Source organism: Hemicordylus capensis, chromosome 3 (genome assembly GCF_027244095.1).
Source record: "Hemicordylus capensis ecotype Gifberg chromosome 3, rHemCap1.1.pri, whole genome shotgun sequence".
NCBI lineage: Eukaryota > Metazoa > Chordata > Lepidosauria > Squamata > Cordylidae > Hemicordylus > Hemicordylus capensis.
The window spans coordinates 299,624,466-299,647,969 of record NC_069659.1 but is presented as its reverse complement, the minus strand read 5'-3'; the positions used below and the strand labels follow the sequence as shown (position 1 = coordinate 299,647,969).

General features: G+C 43.6%; 1 protein-coding gene and 1 long non-coding RNA gene across 5 annotated transcripts in view; one reads left to right on the top strand and one right to left on the bottom strand.

Annotated features, from left to right (window-relative positions):
• Positions 1-23,504, top strand: part of GPC1 (glypican 1) — a 315,629-nt gene that overhangs the window by 270,572 nt on the left and 21,553 nt on the right. The window lies entirely within an intron of this gene.
• On the bottom strand, positions 3,138-17,385 carry LOC128349185 (uncharacterized). Its single transcript, XR_008318612.1, has 2 exons — positions 17,182-17,385; positions 3,138-3,450 (listed from the first exon to the last, which is right to left on the bottom strand). It is a non-coding gene; the product is annotated as an uncharacterized LOC128349185 (long non-coding RNA).

Here is a 23,504-nt window from a genome sequence, read left to right as displayed (position 1 = left end):
CCATGCCCAATCAGGGGCCGCATCTCGTGGCCCCAACACACACCCCGCGTCTGACGTCAGATGCAGGGGTGCTAGTTTAGCTCCTGAACTGGACCGCGCAGCCCCTTTGAGAGCTAAATTAAGGCTGGCACTGCATTCGCAGAGCCAGCCAGGAGCAGTTCTTCCCTGCTAAGGCAGGGAAGAGCCACTCCTGGCTGCTCTGCTTTCATAGCGCCAGCCTAAGTAGCTCCTGAAGGGGCCGCACGGCCCCTTCAAGAGTTAAAAGGCTGGCGCTATGAAAGCAGCGCCAGCCTTAGGTTAACTCCCGAAGGGGCTGCGCGGCCCCTTCAGGAATTAACTCCAACTCCCGAACAGAGCCTCAAGGCTCCGTTCGGGAACCAGTCCATGCTCCCCTGCGTCTGATATCAGACACGGGAGCGGGGTAAGCGGGGCCTCCTCCGCACACAGGCTACTGGCGGTCCTGCTCCGCGCCTGGGATATGCCACATAAGGATGTCCTCCAACAATGTCTTGATGGGCATGCTCTCAGAGCACGCCCTTCCCTAATCTCATGTGCCAGGATGGTATCATCCATACTGGCCCACAAATTATTTTTACAACATTGAAACTTTTTTCTGTGTAGTGTTACACAAAGAACTTGAACCTTTCAGTGTAATTGCTCTTAATGTGTAATTATGTTCCTCTCCTTAAGAAAATCAGATTGTGACTGAAATAGAACTTGCTTTTTCCTAAGCAGGTAGTGGTGGATTTTGTATTATCCACAAGATAACATACTGCTTCACATCTCCCTAATTTTATCTGGAGGTTGGCAGAATCAAGTAAAATAGGCCAGTGCTAGAAGAGATACTGTGAATGCATTCATGTGAGTGCTTTTCTTACCCCACAAGATGTTTTTTTTAGTCACCCTATGGTGAGATCCATGTAGAAGTAGGTCAGGTAAAAAATCCAGCATGCACTGGGGTTGTCAACTGACAAACATTTGACACTCTTTATTTTTACAGGTTAGAGTGATAATTTTCTCTAAATCTTATAGATTGGTCGATCTCTAGATAGCAAGTTTGCTTTGTGTTTTTGCCTGCTTTTTAAAGGTCTGGCTAACTAAATGGACTATATACTTATTTATATCTGTTAGAATTCAGCTAAATGTGTGTCATGGCAATGGACTTCGTTCTATCTAGAATGGAAGTAAGTTATTCAAGCACCATTCTTCTATTGGAAAATAACTACTCTATAAAAAACAATGTTCTGAATTAGTAGGGAATCTTACATTCTTGTGCATAATCTTCTGGGTTCATGTTCTTAGGGTTTTATGGATTTCTCTCAAATCATCACATTGGTAGCATTGAATACATCTACATGATGTGAAACATAAAGGGATCTGTACATTTCTCCCTTCATGATAATTTTCATTTAACTATTGTTGCTGGTCTCTAATATTTATGTGGACAGTTGTCAGTTATAACTGATCAGTTATGCATAGCAGTTGGGCTGAAGCTACATGCGACAATTTATTTAAACCCAGGTTTGTCCCAGCCATGTGTAAAGCAAGGGGGGATCTGACGTTTTAGAATAAAAGGATGATACAGATGAGGGGAACTGATCTCTCCCAGTGCCTACTGCCAGGCGCATGGCTTCCATTGAGCATAGGGGGACAAATGTCCTCCATCCGCCACAGCCCTGAGCACTTCCAGGGGCCACCAGAGGCTCACTCCTGCTTCCCCCCACACTTTCAGGGGGCTGCCAGAGTCACTCATCTGCCCCCACTCTCCACCTGCTGGGTGTGCTGCCTGTCTGTCTGTGGTTCTTGGTACTCCAGCGCCATTGGGGTTGGGGTGAATGCATTCATTCTCTGCTCGGAGTGAGGTAGGGAAAGAATGCACTGCCCCGATCCCAAAAGCACAGGAGTGAACCTCCAAGTGCACTGTCCATCTTGCCACTGGTGGCCACCACCCCCTGCATATGATGTCATACATGGGGTGGCCAACATGCACTAGCACACATGCACATCAACCTGGGAGGGGGCTGCCAGTTGAGCTTGTCCCATGGCCACCAGTGAAGTTCCTGCGCCCATGCCTACTGCTTACCTCTCCATAGCTTCTCCCTCCAGTCATTTTTCTCTCAGCTGAGATCCTTTCCAATGTCAGAAGTTGGCTGGAGAGAAAGGTGCCTGGAGTGGGGTGGAGGATAATCTGTAAGTAGTGGGAGGGCTTTTTGCTCTAAAAATTAGGGCATTCAAACATCCCTTGATATGTGATGGGGCTGGCCTGGGTTTACATACATGGGCTTGCCCTGGTTCTGCTTAGTTTGTGCCTAAAAGAACAGCTTGAGATGTTACAGAGTGCAGCAGGAAGCTCGTGCTTCCTATTCCCTGCTCTTTTCCAATGTTTGCAATTTGGAGCCTATGTTTCTTTACAGCATAGAAGGTGGAGTGGTATTATAAGAGCATATCTCTTCATAGGAACAGGATGACATGGCTGACATCCAGACTGATTCTGCACTGGTGCAATGAACAAAGATGCATACAGGGACCTTTTTGTATGGGGCGGTGTATAAATGTACAAAATATAATAAATGCATGTAAGAAAGTCACATAGCTGAGTAGATGCTCAAAGCTGCTGAACCTCCTGCTGCATTCTCAGTCCACTTGCACAGGCCTTGCGTTTGGGCAACAAGGATAGCAGACAGTTTGGCATCATGCCCTGTAAGGTATATGGACTGGGGAGGAGGTTTCACAGCAGGAGTGAAACTAGTTCCTTAATGGAACTAGCTAGTGCAACATCCTTGCACTAGTGCAACTTTAGGGTGCAAACCCATGTACGTACTAGCCCAGTTCAGACAATATGCTGTAACTGTGTTCATTTTAAAAATGAACCTGGATACAGCTCTTCAAATGCATGGTACAGATAGGAAGTGTACTTCTGTACCTATATTCAGCATAACACATGAATGACTATACCTGTGTACATTGTACACATGTATGAGTGTTGAACATAACATGTGAATGGGCCTACTGTTTCATTCAAATTTAATAGCCATATATCTGAGGATTACTATTAGTATAAAAATCACACTTTCCCATATTATATACCTTGTTAAGCATATTTACAAGTAAACACAGACATACACAAGACACAAAGGTACCTTTGCAGTGCAATCCTATGTATATTTACTTAGAAGAAAGTTCCATTGTGGCCAGTGGGATTTACTTCTAGGTAAGTGTGCATAGGAGGGCAGCTTTCATTTTATTTGTGACAATGAGCACATGAATACAACAAAAATTTATATACCACTTTTCAACAGAAGTTCCCATAGCGGTTTACATAGATATAAATAAAATAAATAAAATGGCTCCCTGTCCCTAAAGGGCTCACAGTCTTTAAAAGCAACGTGATAGTCAACAGCCACTGGAGGGATGCCTTGCTGGAGATGGATAGGGCCAGTTGCTCTCCCCCTGCAAAACAAAGACAATCACCACTTTTAAAAGCTGCCTCTTTGCTCAGTTAGCAGGGTGCTAACAATGGCTTGTGTCTACTTCAGTTAAAGGCTCCCCTTTCTGTTCATTAGTGTTCCTTCAGCTTACTAATGGGGAAGCCTTTAGAGCAGGGATTCTCAACATTGGGTCCCCAGATGTTATTGCACTTCAACTCCCATAATCCCCAGCCAAAGGCCACTGTAGCTGGGGATTATGGGAGTTGAAGTCCAATAATATCTGGGGACCCAACGCTGAGAATCCCTGCTTTAGAGGATAAATAATTTGCACATATAATGGCAATGGAAGAAAAGAATTCTAGTATACAAATTGTAGACCATTTGCATCCACATCTTAAAAAACAACAATGTGTTATTCCATGAAGTGCATAGATTGAAGAAACAAAGCATTTTCTTAGTCATAGTTTGCAGAACCCTTAGCACTCCAAAGATAGTGGCTGCTAGAGCAGTATTTTGGCACGTCCCCTTCAAGTAACACTTTGCATCCATCTCAGAAGATCCAGTTCATGAGACAGTTCATGGAGCCTGTTCTTCCACAGAGCTAAATGGTTGCATATTGTTGTTTGTTTGTTTACTTAGTGTATTTCTATACCACCTGATATAGAAATCTCTAGGGACTTTTACACACAGCAGGCTTTACCGTGAGTTAAAGGAGTAGCAGTAAAGGCAGTAAAGGCTTTACTGCAAACTCAAAGTTGTCCCCAAAACCCGACTCAAATAGTGGATTTTTTTACCCCAGATATATATTGGGCCACACGCTTAACACACAGTGAAAAATCCGAATTGTGTAGGAACTGCTCCCTGATAACTCGCAGGGACTTGGGGGTAAATCTGTCTGATATGTGAATGCACCCCGTCCATTCTTGAGGAGATGTGAGTTAAAGGGCTTTAAAAGCGCCATGTGAAAAACTTCTAGTCAGTCATATGAAAATAGCATATAAAAAGGAATACCACTCCAAATACAGAGGATTATGAGGCATTCTTGCTTTGCTGTCATGCTATCACCAGGTGCAGTTCTCTTCCATGAAGGCTCTCCTAAAGCTGGTGAAGGCCTGTCAGACAGCATATCTTGGAGCATTAGTCACTTTTGTGTGGATGTGCCATCATTGCTGTGGAATTTAAAATTCTGCTACCATGCTAGATGCAACGTGGTGTTTACTAAAGGTCAGCTGACTATGGAACAAGAAACACACAGCTAATCAGGTGGTGTTTACAAAGGATGAATATAGACACACACAAAAACTGGAGTGCCTCAGAAGGGTGCTGAGTGTGTCTTTCAGTACATATCATAACGGCACAATAATGGCTGGTGACAGCCTTCTTGAAATGTCAGTGTTTATAGTGAACAGGACACTACAGCAAGGTGTGTACAACAAGGCCTGTTCCACTGCATTAGCTTCTGAAATCCATGTCTAGATGCATTAAGGTGGCATCCCACTAACTCATCCTGTTTTTGTGCAGTTTTCAGATTATATACTGTATCTGACCCCTTGTCCTGACAGACCATTAACATATAATTCTATTGTTGTTGTTTTTTAGAGGATGAAGTGATTTGAAAGGGGAAAGGGTCTCTAAATAATTAGAAGTTGTTTTCATTTTTTTAAAAAACCAACAACAACACCTTGCACTGATGATTACATGTGTTCCTAGTGGTGTAAACAATCCCTTAGTGAGTTTTATCATAGGATTTCAGGCAGTTACTTCAGCTGGTGAGTTGCCAATCATTATGATGCCCATGGTGTCTGTAGAGGGATAACCATACATTGCAAGGATGCTTCACACAGGCTTGTCTCTTTTGTCCCCCTGAGGACAATCTAGGGAGCAAAAGGCCCAAAGTGAAGCAGTTCAGAATTGTGGGGACAGAAAGTAAAAGGTATCATTAGGTAGACTGAAACTCCCCGCTGCCTTTGTCAGACTGAATATCTATCTATCTATCTATCTATCTATCTATCACCTCCCCAAACTTTCGTCTCTGAGTGGAATATGCATATCTTTTAGAAAATGTGGCTTATGTTTATTTATTAAAACATTTAATAAATAGGAACTTGACTGCCTTCCCTGGCAGACAAGCAGCCGCCGTCCTCCCATCCGCCGCACCACATGCCCACCCGAGAAGTGGTGCAGCAGAGGGAGATGCTGGGAGCAGGAGGACTTACCCCCTCCCGCATCCCAGAGTGCCCCGGGCAGGAGCATGGCGGCTCCTTCCACTCGGGTCGCTGCTAGAAATTGCGGTGGGCCAGGGAAAGTTGTTTAACTTGGCAGCAATCACCCAGATGATCACTGGCCAAGGTTAAGTGAACCACAGGTTTTCTAAACTCCAGCTAAATGCTGGGTTTGAAAGTGGGCCTTGGTGCAGGTGTAGCACTGGGAGCGACCTTGGTTCTGGGGCAACACATACACAGCCCCGGCCTGGACTAATACCCTTATAGTGTTTGGATCATGATAAGTAATCATTCCACTCTATTCTGCACTGATCAGACCTTACTTAGAATACTGGCTAACCTCCTGACTAACGAAGAACATCCATAGACTGCAGGGACACAACTGGGACCTGTGCACAACTGCCCCAATCCCTCTAGCTGTGCTGTTGTGCAAGCGGGTGAAACATGCTCTGGAAGCACTTTGGGAGAAAGGAAATATGTCACTGACCTTCAGCAACATGTTTCCTTTCATCCAAAGCACTTCTGGAGCTCAGGCACAGCACAAATGTTTCACTTACTAGGGCAACAGTGCCCATGTAGAGGGACTGGGGGAGTTGCGGGTGGGCCCCAGTCACATCTGTGCAGTGCCTCTTTCTGTGTGTGCTTCATTAGGATTTAAGCCGTTAAGCTTGTTCTCACACACAGCTAGGGCCAGAATCTGCGTGGATCCCAGTGCTCCAGCCCAGCCTGACCCTATTTTTAACCCTGGCTTTTAGCTAGGTTTAAGGGTGCGAGTGTGCCCTTAACCAAGCTGCCGGGATCGTGTGACTCAGAGACAGATGCATCCCCCAATGCACCGGGCTCATCATGCAGCGCATTGTGGGAGGCCCAGAGGCCCAGACATGTTGTCCCGGCCTCCAGAGATCCACACAGTGTGGAACACTGCAGATCATTGAGTTATCGTCTGGGGAGAAGGGAAGGTTTGCACAGCCTTCCCCTCACCTACCCCACCCCCAATTCATATGAATACCCTTACTATGTCCAGTTCTGGACACGGCTTTTTAAGAAGGACACTGATAAACTGGAACGAGTTCATAGGAAGGCAACACAGATGGTGAGGAGTCTGAAAACCAAGTCTTGTGAAGACGGGTTGAAGGAACTGGGAATGTTTAGCCTGGACTAAGGGAGGGCAGGACTAGAAGCAATGGGTTGCAATGTCAAGGAAGCAGATTTAGGAAGATTAGGAAGAATTTCCTTAACTGTAAGAGCTGTCCGACAGTGGGACAGACTATCTTGTGAAATGGTAGGCTCTCTTTCTTGAAGGTTTTCTGGGCAGCTATCTGCCAGGGATGTTTTAGCTGTTTCCTGCATAGTGCAGGGAATTGGACTAGAAAACCTCCAAAGTCTGATGATTCCAGATGGTGGCAGGAGGTGCAAAATATGTTCTGCTTATATATATCCCCCCATGATAGTAATGGATTCTTGACAACACATCACACGATCTTATAGTATGCCAGTTCTACACACTTGCTTAGGTCATGATGCTGGGTTTGCGCATCAAGCAGAGTGACCAAATATGTGTGCTTTTTATAGCTGGCCATTGAGCTTATGCTGGATCTGGGTCATAGTTATACAGCATTCAGCCATGCTCTACTAGGAGTGACTTTTTCATGAAGAGAAAAAGCAATATATCATTGCGTATTTAAAATGAGCAACAAACCTCCAGTTGACTTCATAGTTAGAATACCTCGCTCAAAAATAATGAAATGTGATGTTTAAAAGGCATCATTTTGCATTTGCCTTGATCTGTTACTTATCTGAATTATTTATTTATTCCCAAGGGATTATGTACATCTTTCTTAAGAACAAAGAGATTCTTTGCCAGAAAATGTGGACGGGTCTGAACAAGCCTTTAACCCCAAGCCCTCCCTAATATGACCTTTGGGAAATGCCTCTTTAATTCCTCTCAATTAAAAGGTAAAGACAGATCTCAAGTGCCTGACAGAGCATTCCTCCACACCTGCTTGATGAAAGCATGTAGGAACACATCTTCATGAGAGAGGTGCCCAATCACCAAAGTTTTGTCCCTGCCGCAACTGCTGCTGAGTGAGACCGTAAGGAAGAAGCGTTAGGGGAACTGTGTTTGCATAAAGATTGCATTGTTATTTCTCTTGACTGAGTTGTCAAGTGACATTAGAAAAAACTTAACAATCCTGAAGGTTTGACCTCGTATGAACTGATCTTAATGAAATTCTTGTCTTAAAATAAAAATGGCATTGACAGGAGTGCAGCCAGGTATTTCAGCAGATGCAATCACCAGAACAGGATTGACGGAGCTTGGCGAAATCACTTGTTGTCTGTACTGTCTTCATGCTGCTCCAGATTATTTAAAGATGAGCAATGATGTTGGCCCTCACTTTGGCTACAGTTCTTCTGCTCTGATTGCCAGCCACCCAGAAATGGCAGACTTTAATCTGATTATTGATCATTGCATATTTTCTTTTGAGAGAGCTCTCTCTGCTCCTACCTATAAAACTTTTCATTGGCTTTTAATTAACAGCAAAAATTTGACTCATCAGCACTTTTCATTAAAAGTTAAGCAGCACTTTATTATTTATTTATTGAATTTCTATACCGCCTAATATAGAAATCGGTGTACAGATTTATACTTTCAGATGTATTTCAGCAATTCAGAATGGAAATGGAGTATGGTTTGGAAGTGTTCTTGGATCAGAGCTACACTTTCCCCAGTTCCAAAAAAAATATGAAAATTGGTGAAGATCATGAGGATGATCTAGCCAAAGCCCAGCACCTAATCTTCACTGGTCTCAACAGGAAAGGTTAATGGATATGCTTAACTCTCTTACTGGAAACAAAGGGACTTAGTGTCAAACTTTGGGTAGATTGTGCCCCATATGTGACAAGTTCATTCCTTATGTTTTTTGTGTGTACGCCTACCTAGGCGTTCAGGGAGGGGTTGTTTTCCTCACATTTCCTCAGGAAATGTCTTTTGTGAAGTAGTCATAGAGTGGGAATGAAGCAGAGAAATCCATGCAGTAACAGGAATCCACAAAGATGTGCAGTGCAACCTTATCTATGTTCATTCAGAGGCAAGTTCTGGAAATTCAAAGGGACTTACTCCCTAGTAAGTAAGTATGTTTAGAATTGCAGCCTTGATATTCTTTTTTTTTTTTTTTAATAGTGGCTAAACTAGCAATAGCCACCTAATGGCACATTGGGGAAGTAACTTGCCTAGGGAGCAAGAGGTGTTGGTTTGAATCCTGGTCTTGTGGTAGCAAGCATGACTTGTCCCCTTAGCTAAGCAGGGTCTGCCCTGGTTGCATATGAAAGGGAGACTAGATGTGTGAGCGCTGTAAGATATTCCCCTCAGGGCATGGAGCCACTCTGGGAAGAGCAGAAGGTTCCAAGTTCCCTCCCTGGCTTCTCCACGATAGGGCTGAGAGAAATTCCTGCCTGCAACTTTGGAGAAGCTGCTGCCAGTCTGTGAAGACAATACTGAGCTAGATAGACCAATGGTCTGACTCAGTATATGGCAGCTTCCTATGTTCCTATGTACCTATATCAGGCAGCAGTGATATAGGAAGATGCTGAAAGGCATAATCTTATACGACATGGGAGATGGCAATGGTAAACCCCTCCTGTATTCAACCAAAGAAAACCACATGGCTCTGTGGTTGCCAGGAGTCAACACCGACTCGACAGCACAGCTTTACTTTACCTTTAAACTAGCAATAGCCACTTGAAAACAGAGGCTCTCACTTATAGGAATCAGTGGTCTGGTAAGGTGTGCCATATTTTGTGATAGAAAAGCTTCCATAAACTTACATCACCTCTGCTGAGGCTAAGCTTAGCCCTAAAGGTTTTTTTAACTATTTGGTCCAAACATAGCCTATTCCAAGTCCAGCAAATATTCTCCCATTTTCATTTATTTATAATGATGTAGCTCTGATCTGGATTTGTTAGCCTACTTTCCAGTAGGCTTATGAGATCACCCGGCATTCTGTGTGTCCGTGTGTGTGTGTCTATCCGTGTCCCACCCGCCCCACATCAACTTCGCAACGCATGGGCCAATATGAACCAAATTTGGTACAGTTTTGCAGACACATAGGGACACTTCAACGGCATAGTTTGTGATGATGTCATCCACCCCGATCCAAGATGGCAGATGCGTAAACCTTTGAGGTGCAAGTGGGCCAAACTGTGAACCACCTAACCAATTTTAACCAAATTTGCTACAGCTGTAGGGACACATAGGGATGTCCTAATGGTGTGGTGTGTGATGGCAGCCGTGTGAACATCTGAGGTGCAAGCGGGCTAATTTGTGGACTGCCTAACTCATTTGAACCAAACTGGGTACTGTTGCAGTGAGTGACACACAGGGAAACCTCAATGGCATAATAGTTTGTGATGATGTCATCTACACCGATTCAAGATGGCGGACACATAAACTTTTGAGGCATAGGTGGGCTAGCTTATGAAACACTTAACCGATTTGAACCAAATTTGCTGCAGCTGTAGGGACACCTTAATGGTGTAGTTTTTGATGATCTATCTATCCCAATTGAGATACAAGTGGGCTTGAGATGCAAGTGGGCTTGAGATGCAAGTTAGCTAACTTGTGGACTGTCTTGACTGATCTGAAACAAATTAAGTGCAGTTGTAGTGAGTGACACACAGGGACAACTTAGTGGTGTAGTTTGTGATGATGTCATTCACCCTGATTCAAGATGATGGAAGCATAAACCTTTGAGGTGCAAGTGAGCTAACTTGTGAACTGCTGAACTGATTTGAATCAAATTTGCTACAGCTGTATGGACACATAGGGACATTTCAATGGTGAAGATTGTGATGATGTTATCCACCCCAACTCAATATGGCTGACATGTAAACTTTTGAGGCACAAGTGGGCTTATTTATGAACCGCTTAACCAATTTGAACCAAATTTGCTATAGCTGTAGGGGCACATGTGGAAACCACCCCAATCCATGATGGCAGACGTGAATATTTGAGGCACAAATGCACTAATTTGTGGGCTGTCTAACTGATTTGGACCAAATTTGGTACAGTTGTAGTGAGTGACACACAGGGACACCTCAATGGTGTAGTTTGTAATGATGTCATCCACCCTGATCCAAGATGGTGGACATGTGAACATTTGAAATTATCTAGCTTGTGGACCTCAGTTTGAACCAAATTTAGTCCAGTTGCAGAGACAGAGAAAGGAAAGTAGACTGATTAGTTCTTGCTAGAACAACTTGTTTTAAGTATATAATAGTGATTTTATCTCGGACCAGGAGTGGAGTTGGGGTGGTTCATAGGATTTTGTTTTGTTTCTCTTCTTTTGTTATTTAATTTGTATGTTTAGAGAATGTCTCCTCTTTTTATTTACTTGTTGTAGTTGCTGACATTATCATGAAGTTCTCCTTTGTTTTATTGTTATTTCTGACTTAAAAATAAAACTGACCAGCTTTCTTAAAAAAAAAAAAGTCTTGTATAGGCAATTTAAAACTGGCTTCTTATCCAGGATTTGACACACTGAAGATCAGGAAAATAGGAACAGAATCCAAATTAGAGACAGGGAACAAAATCAAGTCTAAAAACTGCCAAGCCCATAAAAAATCACTAGTGCACTAAGTTGGGGGACCATTGCATTGATCAGATATTTATTATCTGGGGAATACTGACTGAGATCTTATGGTTTGAGTTGGAATTTATTTTTTAGCAGCAGTTGAAGCTAGTGAGTTACACACAAGAACATTCCATGTGAAGACTAGGCTCATGTGAGGATTAGCTCTGATAGCACAAAACTTGTAGCTAAGGGAGGAAGCCTGATTGGTGTCAGATCAGGTTATTTGCTGAGGAGCCCAAAAACCTGGTTTTGATCTCTGTTCCCTTTTGCATCTCCTACAAGAACTTAATATGACATGTTTTTAAAATACATGAAATTGGTAATTGCAGAAGGCATCTGAGCAGCAATTGATATCCATGGTTTGATACAGAATCTATCTATAGTCTTCACTATTTACCTATATCTTGAAGGTGTCACGTGTAAGGATGCCCATCATAACTTAGTAGGCACTCCTCATAAAGTCCTAAATCTCAGGAGTAGGGATGTGCAAAAAGTTTTGATGCTGAAATATTTCAACTTGAAATGGGTTGTTTCGAGTATCTCAAGCTCGAAATAAAATGCCCTTTAAATAGAGGGCCTGTTTCGAGCACAGAACAAAAACAACCCCATTTCAGTTTGAAACATTTCAACATTTTGAGTGCCATTTTGGAGGCCTGTTTTTCCCTTGCTGGTTTGTTTTCTGGCACTGGACTGGTTTCCAATTGGCTTGTGATCCTTTGGGTGTTTGGGAGAAAGGTTAAAAAAATGATTAAAATCTCCTGCTTGCCCATTTCTTTTGTGGTTTGGGTAGTAGGTAGCACTCATCATGCCCTACCACACAACCTACTTTGGTGTCCCCAGGAGCTATCCATAGGGAACAATGGGGTGTTCAAGTTTTCCATTGTTGCCTCTGGCCAAAGCACTTGAAACGTTTTGAGGTTTGTTCCATTGAAACAACCAAGTCAACCACTGCTTTGACGAAACATTTCAGTCATCTGCATTTTGTTTCTAGCTTGAAACAAAATGTAAAATCTGTTTTGTGCTTAGTACTCAGGAGCTCCATCTTGTGCTGCTTTGCATCAGGTGCTCAGTACTCAGGATTACTGAGCACCACACATACACACACAAACTAAGAGTACCTTGACAGGAACTGCTTTTAATATACACTAAAGGCACAAAGGGAAAAATGCACAATTTGTATGTTCATATTTCAAATCTGTCTTAAATTATTTCAGCTGTGCACAGGAGCTCCAGTTAGTTCAATGCACATGTAGATACCTCCAGGATGTGTTTTTGTTAGTTACTCTGATCAAGTAGTTCCAGTAACTTCTCCCGTATATGTGCTCCCAGGAATATATCTGAAGATTTTGGCATCAACTTGGAATGCCTGGATAATACTGAAGAATGCTTTGAGTTGAAAAATATGTTCTAGGCTTTGAAGCACAACTGAAAAGAGTTTATTCTCCAGGAAGCCACTCTGTTCACTGGTGCTTGTGTTGGAAAAGAGGGTTCACATGGAACAATTCCAAGGCTCATCTCTCTATCTGTTATCTAACATCTGGAGATAGTTCTGCATGATCCATGCTTAGATCTGTGGATGTACATTTCAGTGGAAATGGCTCAAGGCTGTTTGCACAGCTGCATACTGGGGGCTTTAGTCAAGTCTTTTTCTTCAACCTTTTAAAGAATTGGAAGTCTTTAGGAATTCAAATACAATATATCCCCAAACTATTCTGAGAACTTGCATAAAACTCAGTTCCACAGACCATGTTATGTTCTGCCCTGCACAGTGTAACATTCTGTCTCAGATTGTGCATCATGATTCCATTTAGTTTCTTGGATACTCTCTGTACAAAAGGGACATTGTGGGCTCCTCCCACATAATTATGTTGTCAAAGCAGCACAAGATGGAGCTGTACTGCAGTGGCTGCAATGCCACCATTGGATGTACACCGTGGAGTTGTTGGAAGAGTGGAATAAAATATTGTAAGAACTACATTTTGGACAAATTACATTACAATGGAAGTATGGGGGCTGTGGCAATGTGTCTCCTTCCCATATCACTGGAGTAGCCAGAGGAACTCAGGCTCCTGCCCTTGGCAATTTTTCCAAGAGGAGTAAAACCACTCCTGTAAGACAGGCCTGTAGCCAGACATTGTGTGCTGAAGGAGTGGGGAAATGCTGTCAGACAGTCAGAATATAAATACTAGTAGCCTGGTAAATTCTGTTGCTGTAGAGTTAAATAAAGTCATTTGTATGTTCAAGGAGAGGCAGGGCTGTAATAATGGGTGACTTCAATTACCCACACATAGACTGGGTAAATTCACAGTCAGGTCATGACAAAGAGGTCAGATTTCTAGATACGCTAAAAGACTGTTCCCTAGAACAGTTGGTCTTGGAACCAACCAGAGAGAAGGCGACCTTGGACAATTCTGAGTGGCACACAGGAGCTGGTGGGTAATGTCAGTGTTGACGACCCTTTAGGGAACAGTGACCATAGTGCCATCAAATTCAGCATACATGCGGGGAGAGAATCACCAAGGAAGTCTGACACAGACATTTTGCATTTCAGAAGAGGAAACTTCTCCAAAATGAGGAGTATGGTGAAAAGAAAGCTGAAAGGGGAAATCAGGAGAGTCACTTCGCTCCATGGAATTTACTTAAAAGCACAATACTAGAAGCCCAGTTAGATTGTATACCCAAAAGGAGGAAAGGTACCACTAAGTCCAGGAGGATGCCAGCATGGCTAACAGGTCAAGTCAAGGAAGCCATAAAAGGGAAGAAGACTTCCTTCCAAAATTGGAAGGCCTGTCCAAATGAAGAGAACAGAAAGGAACACAAACTCTGGCAAAAGAAATGCAAGATTATTTTATTTTATTTATTTATTTATTTATTTATTTATTTATTACATTTGTATCCCGCTCTTTCCTCCAAGGAGCCCAGAGCGGTGTACTGCATACTTGAGTTTCTTTTTCACAACAACCCTATGAAGTATGTGAGGCTGAGAGAGGCTGAGAGAAAAGTGACTGGCCCAGAGTCACCCAGCTAGACAATTGATGACAATAAGGGAGGCGAAAAGAGAGTTCCAAAAGTATCAAGGGGAATAACAAAAACTTCTTTAAATACATCAGAAGCAGGAAACCTGCCAGGGAGGCGGTTGGACAATTAGACAATGAGGGAGTGAAAGGGATGATTAAGGAAGATATGGAGATTGCAGAGAAGCTAAATAAGTTATTTGTGTCCGTCTTCACGGCAGAGGATACTGAGCATACACCTGTTCCTGAACCAGGCTTTTTAGGGATGGAGGCTAAAGAACTGAGTCAGATAGAAGTGACAAGAGATGATGTTCTAAACTGTCTGGAAAAACTGAAAATTTACAAATCACCAGGGCCAGATGGCATCCATCCAAGAGTCCTCAAAGAACTCAAATGTGAAATTGCCAACCTCCTTGCTAAAATATATAACTTATCCCTGAAATCGGGCTCTGTACCAGAGGACTGGAGACTGGACTGGAGAGTAGTAAATGTAACACCGAATTTCAAAAAGGGATCCAGGGGCGATCCGGGAAATTACAGGCCAGTTAGCTTAATGTCCATTCCAGGCAAATTGATGGAAATAATCCTCAAGGATAAAATTGTAAAGCACATAGAACAGGCCCTGCTGGGAGTGAACCAGCATGGCTTTGTCACGCCCTCGGTCTCAGATAGCGAGGAGGAAGGGGAAGCTGACAGCCTTTCAGCCAATGCAGGGGTGCCTGAGGGGCAGAGCCCAGTTCCCAAGAGACCCTTTCGCCTACCCTTTCAGGTAGTGAAATCCAAAACAGATTGTGAGCAGCTCCAAAGGGATCTCTCCAAACTGGGGGAGTGGGTGACAAAATGGCAAATGCGGTTCAATGTTGGCAAGTGTAAAGTGATGCACATTGGGACAAAATACCCCAACTTCAAGTATACACTGATGGGATCTGAGCTGTCAGTGACTGACCAGGAGAGGGATCTTAGGATTGTGGTGGACAGCTCACTGAAAGTGTCGACGCAATGTGCGGCAGCTGTGAAAAAGGCCAATTCCATGCTAGGGATCATTAGGAAGGGGATTGAAAATAAAACTGCTAATATTATAATGCCCTTATATAAAACTATGATGCGACCACAATTGGAGTACTGCATACAGTTCTGGTCACCACATCTAAAAAAGGACATTGTAGAACTGGAAAAGGTGCAGAAGAGGGCAACCAAGATGATCAGGGGCCTAGAGCACCTTTCTTATGAGGCAAGACTACAATACCTGGGTCTTTTTGGTTTAGAAAAAAGACGACTGCAGGGAGACATGATAGAGGTCTAAAAAATCATGTATGGTGTGGAGAAAGTGGATAGAGAGAAATTATTTTCCCTCTCACACAACACTAGAACCAGGGCTCATCCCATAAAACTGATTGCCAGGAAATCTTGGACCACCAAATGGAAGTACTTTTTCACACAATGCATAATCCACTTGTGGAATTCTCTGCCACAAGATGTGGGGACAGCCAACAACCTGGATGGCTTTAATAACTTCATGGTGGAGAGGTCTATCAGTGGCTACTCGTCGAATGGCTGTGGGCCACCTCCAGCCTCAAAGGCAAGGATGCCTCTGAGTACCAGCTGCAAGGGAGTAACAGCAGGAGAGAGGGCACACCCTCAACTCCTGCCTGTGGCTTCCAGCGGCAACTGGTGGGCCACTGTGCGAAATAGACTGCTGGACTAGATGGGCCTTGGGCCTGATCCAGCAGGGCTGTTCTTATGTTCTTATTTAATTGTGTTCACTAGTAATGACATCACAGTTAATTATACAGTTTAAAAATCAGGCCCTAGAACTTCTCAATTTTTCTAGTGTCTTTGCATTTATTGGCCGGAAGATTGGAAGGCACGGGCAAGTTTACTTCTTTGAGCAATTGGGCAGAATATTGCCTGTACACGTTCCCTTTGTAGCTCTACAAGTAAAAGAACTAGAGTTAATGAAAGTGAGAGTGATTCGAGGAGAGTGCCTGGAATACCCGGGGGGCGGGGCTAGGACCTCCACAGACCTCTTGTGGCTACAGCTCTGCAGGGGAAGGGTCAAAGCATGGGCTCCTCCCACATGGCTACATTGCCACAGCAGCACAAGATGCAGCTGTGCTGTATGGCTCCCGTGCCGCCATGTAATGTAAGACGAGGGCCGTGGGAGTTGTAATGTAGAGTAAAGTGAAGAGTCACCAGCAGGGGCGTAGCAAGGTTGGAGTGGGCCCAGAGTATAGTGATATACATTGAGTACTATACATTTGTATTACTTTTAATGCCTAGAACACACTAGAAAGATGAATTATTAAAATGGGCCCCTCGCTGCAGATTAGCAAAGGAGACTTTCAACCATGCAGGGTGAGCCTATGTTTGTTTTCTCAGAATTCTGAACAAATTCAGTCAAGTTTGATTGCAGGAGGTTTTTCACAGGAGGCTTTTAAAGCCCTTTAAGACACATCTCCTCTGGAATGGAGGTGCTGCATTCACATGTTGGCCAGATTTACCCTGAAGTCCCTGCAAGTTATTGGCGAGCAGTTCACACACAAGAAAAATAAAATAAAAGCACCACACATGCTTCACAGTTCTCACTCAGACCTTCTGGGTTGCAAAACAACTTGAACATAAGTGCATTTATAAATAAATGAATGAATAAATAAAATTAATAAAATACTGTTTCTTCCAGAAGTTTTTGTAATTTTCTGCCATGAAACAAGCCACTTATAGGACTTTTTAGATAGTTCTTTTTAAGTCAGCAAATTTTCCAAGCTGTTTCAAAATAAATATTCAGAGACTTCTCGGTCCCTCCCCCCCCATATCCAAGTCCTATGGCAAGCAGATCCCTATATATGGGGGGGGGGAAGGTAACCACAAAAAGGAGTTCACACTCTACCTGGCAAATGCTGGTCTGGGTTAAGCAGTGCAGCAAGGGGTCTTCTGCTGCAGAGAACACTCTGGCTGCCTCCTCCTTCCTGGCTGGCTTGGGCCCTACTCGAGTTCAGGCTTCACAGAGGCCTACACGAGGCCTCCATGGAAGCCCCGCCCACCCGCCGATCAGCTGAGAGGCAGGAGAAAAGGAGCTCTTTGCCGCTTGCCTGCTGCTTCGATTGCGGGCCAGCAGAACAAGCAGGAGAGACGGCGAAGAGGGCAAGTGGCTGAGAGGCTATGGGGCTGGGCAGGGGGCAATGGGGAGTCACATGAGGTGCCTCTGGGGTGCCCCTCCAGGCAGTGGGGCCCCCAGACAACTGTCTCCCCTTGCCCTATCATTGTTACGCGCCTGGTCACCAGTTTTTAATGATTCAAGAGCTGTGAGATGTTCTCTTGTTAATATTAATACAAATGTGAAGGAAGTTCATTGCATTCAGCGGCCTTATCAGTGCTTCTCCAGAACACCTTAAATAATATTGGGAGAAAGCATTAAAAAGTACATATTCATATGAAAATAGTCATAATATCCACTAATTCTAGTTTGCTCTTGTTTATAGAACAATGTGGTGCCTGTTTTAGCAATCTCCATTGACTATGCTCAGCAAATCAGAATAGCATATTATTCTGATCTTATTATTAGCTAATGTAGAATTTTCTGTCTTGTATGTTGTGATATATAAAACTTAATAACAAACCTCAGTGCTCAAAAATAGATATGATTGCCCTGGGATGATTCAAGCATTGTGTTTGTTTTGCAAGCATGGAGTTGCTCCTGTGGCAATGAGTGATTCTTTTTCTGAATCCCCAGCATGTGTGCATGCTTTAAACCTGTGGATTGCTCACCACCAGCTTGTGTCCTTCTCATCTCCACATCCCGTGGTGGCATTCCAATTTTGGTCAAATCCATGTATAGAAAACATTCACTAATTTTACTTCCATAGGAAATTCAGACTTAAAGTCATGTTAGCCTTTGTTTTAAAAAGAAGAGACTTGATATTTGTAATCCTTTAATGGCGTATTCTTTTATTTTAAGAACATAAGCTTTCATGCATTGTGTCAAATGGTGACATTGACATTTGCGGGCAAAAGAAGTGTCTGACAAAGTGGACAGCAGTCTACAGAAGCACATGCTCTGAAAAATAATGTAGTGGGCACCATCCAACCTGGTTAGTCATGGCTAAGCACCATCAAAGACAAATTAGTCATGACTAACTTCAGCCCTGTTAATGACAGTGAGGTTAATCTAACTGCTGCCCACTGTTTTAGTTTGGTTTGTTTAAAACATCTGTATGCTACCTTTCAGTTTACCAAAACTCCCAAGACTCAACAATCTGAAAAATACGAAAAGTAGAGCCGACCAGTAAAACCAACACAACAAGTAAACAAATCTTTAGATTAATGCAACTAAATGACATCCTGGAACATCTGAGCAAATAAAACGGTGTTTGGTATCAGAATCCAATTTGGTGTCCGGCGAATCCCCTGAGGAAAGCATATCACATCTGGGGCACCATAACCAAGCAAGCCCTCTCCCCAGTCATCCCCTGCCTGAGGGGTGGGGGGGACTGCAGTCTGCATAAGTTTAAGGCACCACAAAGAGCATGCATTTTCCATTTTAATAACTTCATAGGAATTGCTCTCAGAACCAGAATTCTGACTGGAAAATGTTAACATACAAAATGCTAAATGTTAACATGGCATTTATTTTAAACCCAAGCATTCAAAGCCTTAAGTGGCGCAGCGGGAAAATGCTTGAGTAACAAGCAGAAGGTTGCCGATTCGAATCCCCGCTGGTACTATATCGGGCAGCAGTGATATAGGAAGATACTGAAAGGCATCATCTCATACTGCGTGGGAGGAGACAACTGTAAACTCCTCCTGTATTCTACCAAAGAAGAACCACAGGGCTCTGTGGGCGCCAGGAGTCGAAATCGACTTGATGACACACTTTACCTTTACCTTTTTATTCAAAGCTAACCACAGTTAAGCACTTGACAGGCACTAGAGAAAGAAGGAATTTGTCATACAAACTAAATTGAGACAAGTGGTTCTTAATTGCATTTTTATTATACACACACTTTCATGTACCATTCATACATGCCATATGCCCATATTCATACCATTCATACATGCCATATGCCCCGTATTCATGCCATAGCCCACATGTTGTGCAGTAATTGTACGGTTCTTCTGCAGTGCAGAAGGTGGGCTTTGCCATTGCTGAAAGGCTGGAAATCTGCTGTGGCAGAGTGGGGGAGAGCAAATTTTGCTTCTCTCACCTCCCTGCAAAAGCTTTTTTTGCTTCTACAAATATGTCCCTGAGGGCTGCATGATCCTCACACATAAATTTCTGCAAGCTTTTGCCCAGTTATCCGGCCTCTCTGTGAGGGTAAAGCCCTTCTTCCGCCCTCATATTACTGTGCAACATGTGGGCCAATGCTTCTGTTGTCAAGCTCTACTCTCCAAAAGCTTGAGATCTTTCGTTTGTTCTGCCTTCTGGCAACTTATTGATTAAACGAAAGGCAGAATTATTCATCCTTCCATTAACAGCACTCATTGTTTTGGACTGAGAACCTGAAATCCTCCCCCTTGTCCAACTACCTGAGGAAGGAGTGACAAGTTTCTAGTCCAGATAACATTGCTCTGGTGTTTGGGCAAGGGCTGTGCCATATGTCTTCTGTTGCAGGCCACTGCAGTCAGTGGAATTTGCTGTGGCTGGCTCATGATCCCTGTGTATAGTAGTCACAACACTTCAGTGGCTGGGTTGGGTTAAAAATCTAGATAACTTTAAGCCCCAGCTAATGGATCATGTTTGTCCAGTGGCCTCAACCTTTAGGAAATACTGATACTTTTTTGTGCTTGTTATGGCTAATTAAAAGGCCTTTTAAAACAAGAAGAGACTTTTCCAATAGGGTTCTTCTCCATTAGGGCAAACTTGGTTCAGGCCTAGTTCACAAAGATTGCAAAGCTGGGGAGAAAGCCGCTCCAAATGATCTGTAAACTCTCTCTCCAGCTGAACAGCTTTCCTCTGTTATGTTTTATCCCTTTTAAAGCATTAACGTTCTGTTTTGTAACCCCTTACTTGACGTTATAGTGATGTTTAGTCAACCCCAGGGAGTTAAATGCAAATCTTGCATGTTAAATAACATTTTTAATGTGCCTCACTCTTTTAGTATAATAATGAAATGGAGGGGATTTGGAGCCGGATATTATTTTTGTGTGGTCAATTCATTTGTGTTTTTGCAGCTAGTGTCTTTGGGTTGCCTTGTCATTTTTAGCAGGATTAAAGCACCACCCAGTGGTAACTGAAAGGGACTGAACCCTTTCAGATGAATGTAAGCCCAGGCATTATACCATGATTCAGCTAAAGGCACTTTGTGCAGATAACCCTAGCTGGATTGTGCACATAACCCTCAACAAGATGCTGAGTGTGTAGTTCTCCCCTCTGATTAATCATGCATAGCCCTTTTAAAATATCTGAAATCCCAGCAGTTTGCTGTTCAAGAGAGAAAAGAAGGGCTGGATTCAGGACCTCTTTCCTGCCAAATCACTGATCAGCAGATTCTAGCTTTTAAACAAGGGCTCCCTTAGTTGTTCCGTGTGTGTCCCATTGGATCCTAGTTTGCTTTTGTTTGTAAACATTCACATTTTATTACGTACAAATAAAATAAATGCCTTTGACTTTTAAGATAAATGCCATTGACTTTAGGGAGTTCTGAGGATATCACCTTCAATTAGGAGGAGAGCTGGTACTGTGGTAGCAAGCATGACTTGTCCCCTTTGCTAAGCAATGTCTGCCCTGGTTTGCATTTGAATGGGAGACTACATGTGTGAGCGCTGCAAAATATTGGGGCTGCTCTGTGAAGAGCACCTGCATGCTTTGCATGCAGAAGCTTCCAAGTTCCATCCCTGGCATCTCCAGACAGGGCTGAGAGAGACTCCTGCCTGCAGCCTTGGATAAGCTGCTGTCTACATAGACATAGGAAGCTGCCTTATACCAAGTCATACATAGACAATACTGAGCTAGATGGACCAATGGTCTGACTTGATATGAGGCAGCTTCCTATGTTCCTAAAGAGGGTGCTATTTTCCAACAGATTTGAGCCCATCTTTTAGAAACTAAGCACTGATTGTAAGCAATACTAAAGCAAAGCTTATAGAGAAAGAGGGCTTACAGGATTTGGCTGACAACTCTGAAGCAAAACAAAGCTTATAGAGAGGGAAGGCTTGCAGGCTTTGGTTGATATCCCAGCTAACCCTGCACTTGGGCAAGGACAGTATGCTAGCACAAGACTGCTGAACAAGCTAGTTACACTAAGGGGTGAGTCTCATGATCAACAAAAATCGGGCTAGCAGAGGCAGCCAAGCCCGGTGGTGCTTGAGCGGGTAACCCTGCTTTTTATGATTGTGAGTAGCAGCGGCACGCCTACTCATGAGTAGACCCCTGGCTGGGAGGCGAAAAGCCACCTCCCGGCTCCGAGGGTCTCCCCAGAATACACTGCACGCTCGCGCAGGGCATACTGGGGCCCCGCTCCCCCCACCCCCCGCCGGCTCCAACACGGAGCTGGCCATCATGTGGGTGGCCGATCCAGCCACCCAGGGCTCCCTGCCCGCTTGTGAGCGGGGAGAGTGGGCTTAGCCCGCTCTTCCCGCTCACCCGTAGAAACCGGGTCTCACTGATCGTGAGATCCAGTCCTAAGTCTGGAGCTTGTATTCCAGTCTTGTGTTGCACTAGCAAGCATGGTTGTGTTTGCACAACAACGTGTACATCCTGTGGCATACCTCATGTGTTTTGCAGGAAACTTTTGTGCAAGAGCGCAATTTCAAAAATCTGATTTAGCACAGCAGTGCAGTATAACAGAGCTCTCATTATTACTGGATTTTTCATGAGTTTGGGGGAAAGATGTTCCCAGTACTCTTCCCCTCCTAATACTGTTATTTAACAGCTGAAGACCTGCATTTCTTCCTAGAATTAAGCTGTTATCTCTCAGACTGAAGAACTGTTGTGAATGCTGGGGAGGATTACAGAGGTCGCCCATAGCCAATAATGCTCACCTAGATTGCAAGCAGTTGCTGGAATGCAGATTTTGAGCAAAGGCCTTTTGTCTCTGTCTCTGTAACTGGCAGGTGTGAGTGGCTGAGTCTGGGACATCATACATTCACTGAGTTAAGCATGTGTTCCATAACTATTTCATGGCTCATTTCCAGAAAGGTGGACATTTTAAATCAGGGGCGTAGCTAGGGGAGAGGGGGCCCGTGTTCGCCCCTCTCCCCAGCAGTCCCTCGGAGTGAAGGAGATAATGAAGAAAATAGGGAGGGGTGGACCTGGGGGTCCCTCAGGAGCTGGGGCCCCGGGTTCTTTGAACCCATATGCTCAATTATAGTGATACCTCTATTTTAAATAGTGTCTAATGAGGATACCTAAAATGGTCACCAGGGCAGTCCCGGGGGGGGTGCGGCTGGGGGCAAATTGGCATGTGCGGGGCCTCCTTAACATTTCATATCATTACAGAGTCATACTGATTGATGACATACAGTGTAAATAGTGTGAGTGAGGTTTCTGGACATGTCCAACCAGCTTGGACATATAATGCATTTCTAAAGAAATAAAACTAAAAAGCACAACACATGCTTCACAGTTCACAGAACTTCTGGGTTGCAAATCAACTTAAGCATAATGCATTCATATACATATATACATATACATATACACACACACAGACACACATAGAGAGAGAGAGAGAGTTCCAGAAGTTTTTGTAATTTTCTGCCGTGAAACAAGCCACTTTTAGGACTTTTTGGATGGGTTTTTAAAATTCATTTTAAAAAAAACCCAAACCCAACAATTTGTTCAATCCACTTCAATTTAAATATATATATTCGTTCAATCCACTTCAATTTAAATATACATATTCCTCCCACCCTGCCCTACATCTCTGCTCAATACCAAAGCCCTATGCCAAGTCATTTGAGGTGATCTAAAGCCTGGGGCAGAAAGGGGGGAGTTTTACCCTTTTTTATGAAGGCAAAGGGCAGATTTTTCCATATGGGGTGGAATGATGGTTTAAGGGGGAGGCTTCCGTTCCAGACATTTTTGTAATTTTCTGCCATGAAGCAAGCGACTTATAGAACTTTTTGGGTAGTTTTTTTTTTAATTTTTTTAAAAAATTAAACCAACAATTTGTCCAATCCACTTCAATATAAATATGCATATCCTCCCACCCTGCCCTATATCTCTGCTCAGTGCCAAAGCCCTATGGCAAGCCAATCCCTAAGTATTCAAGGAGG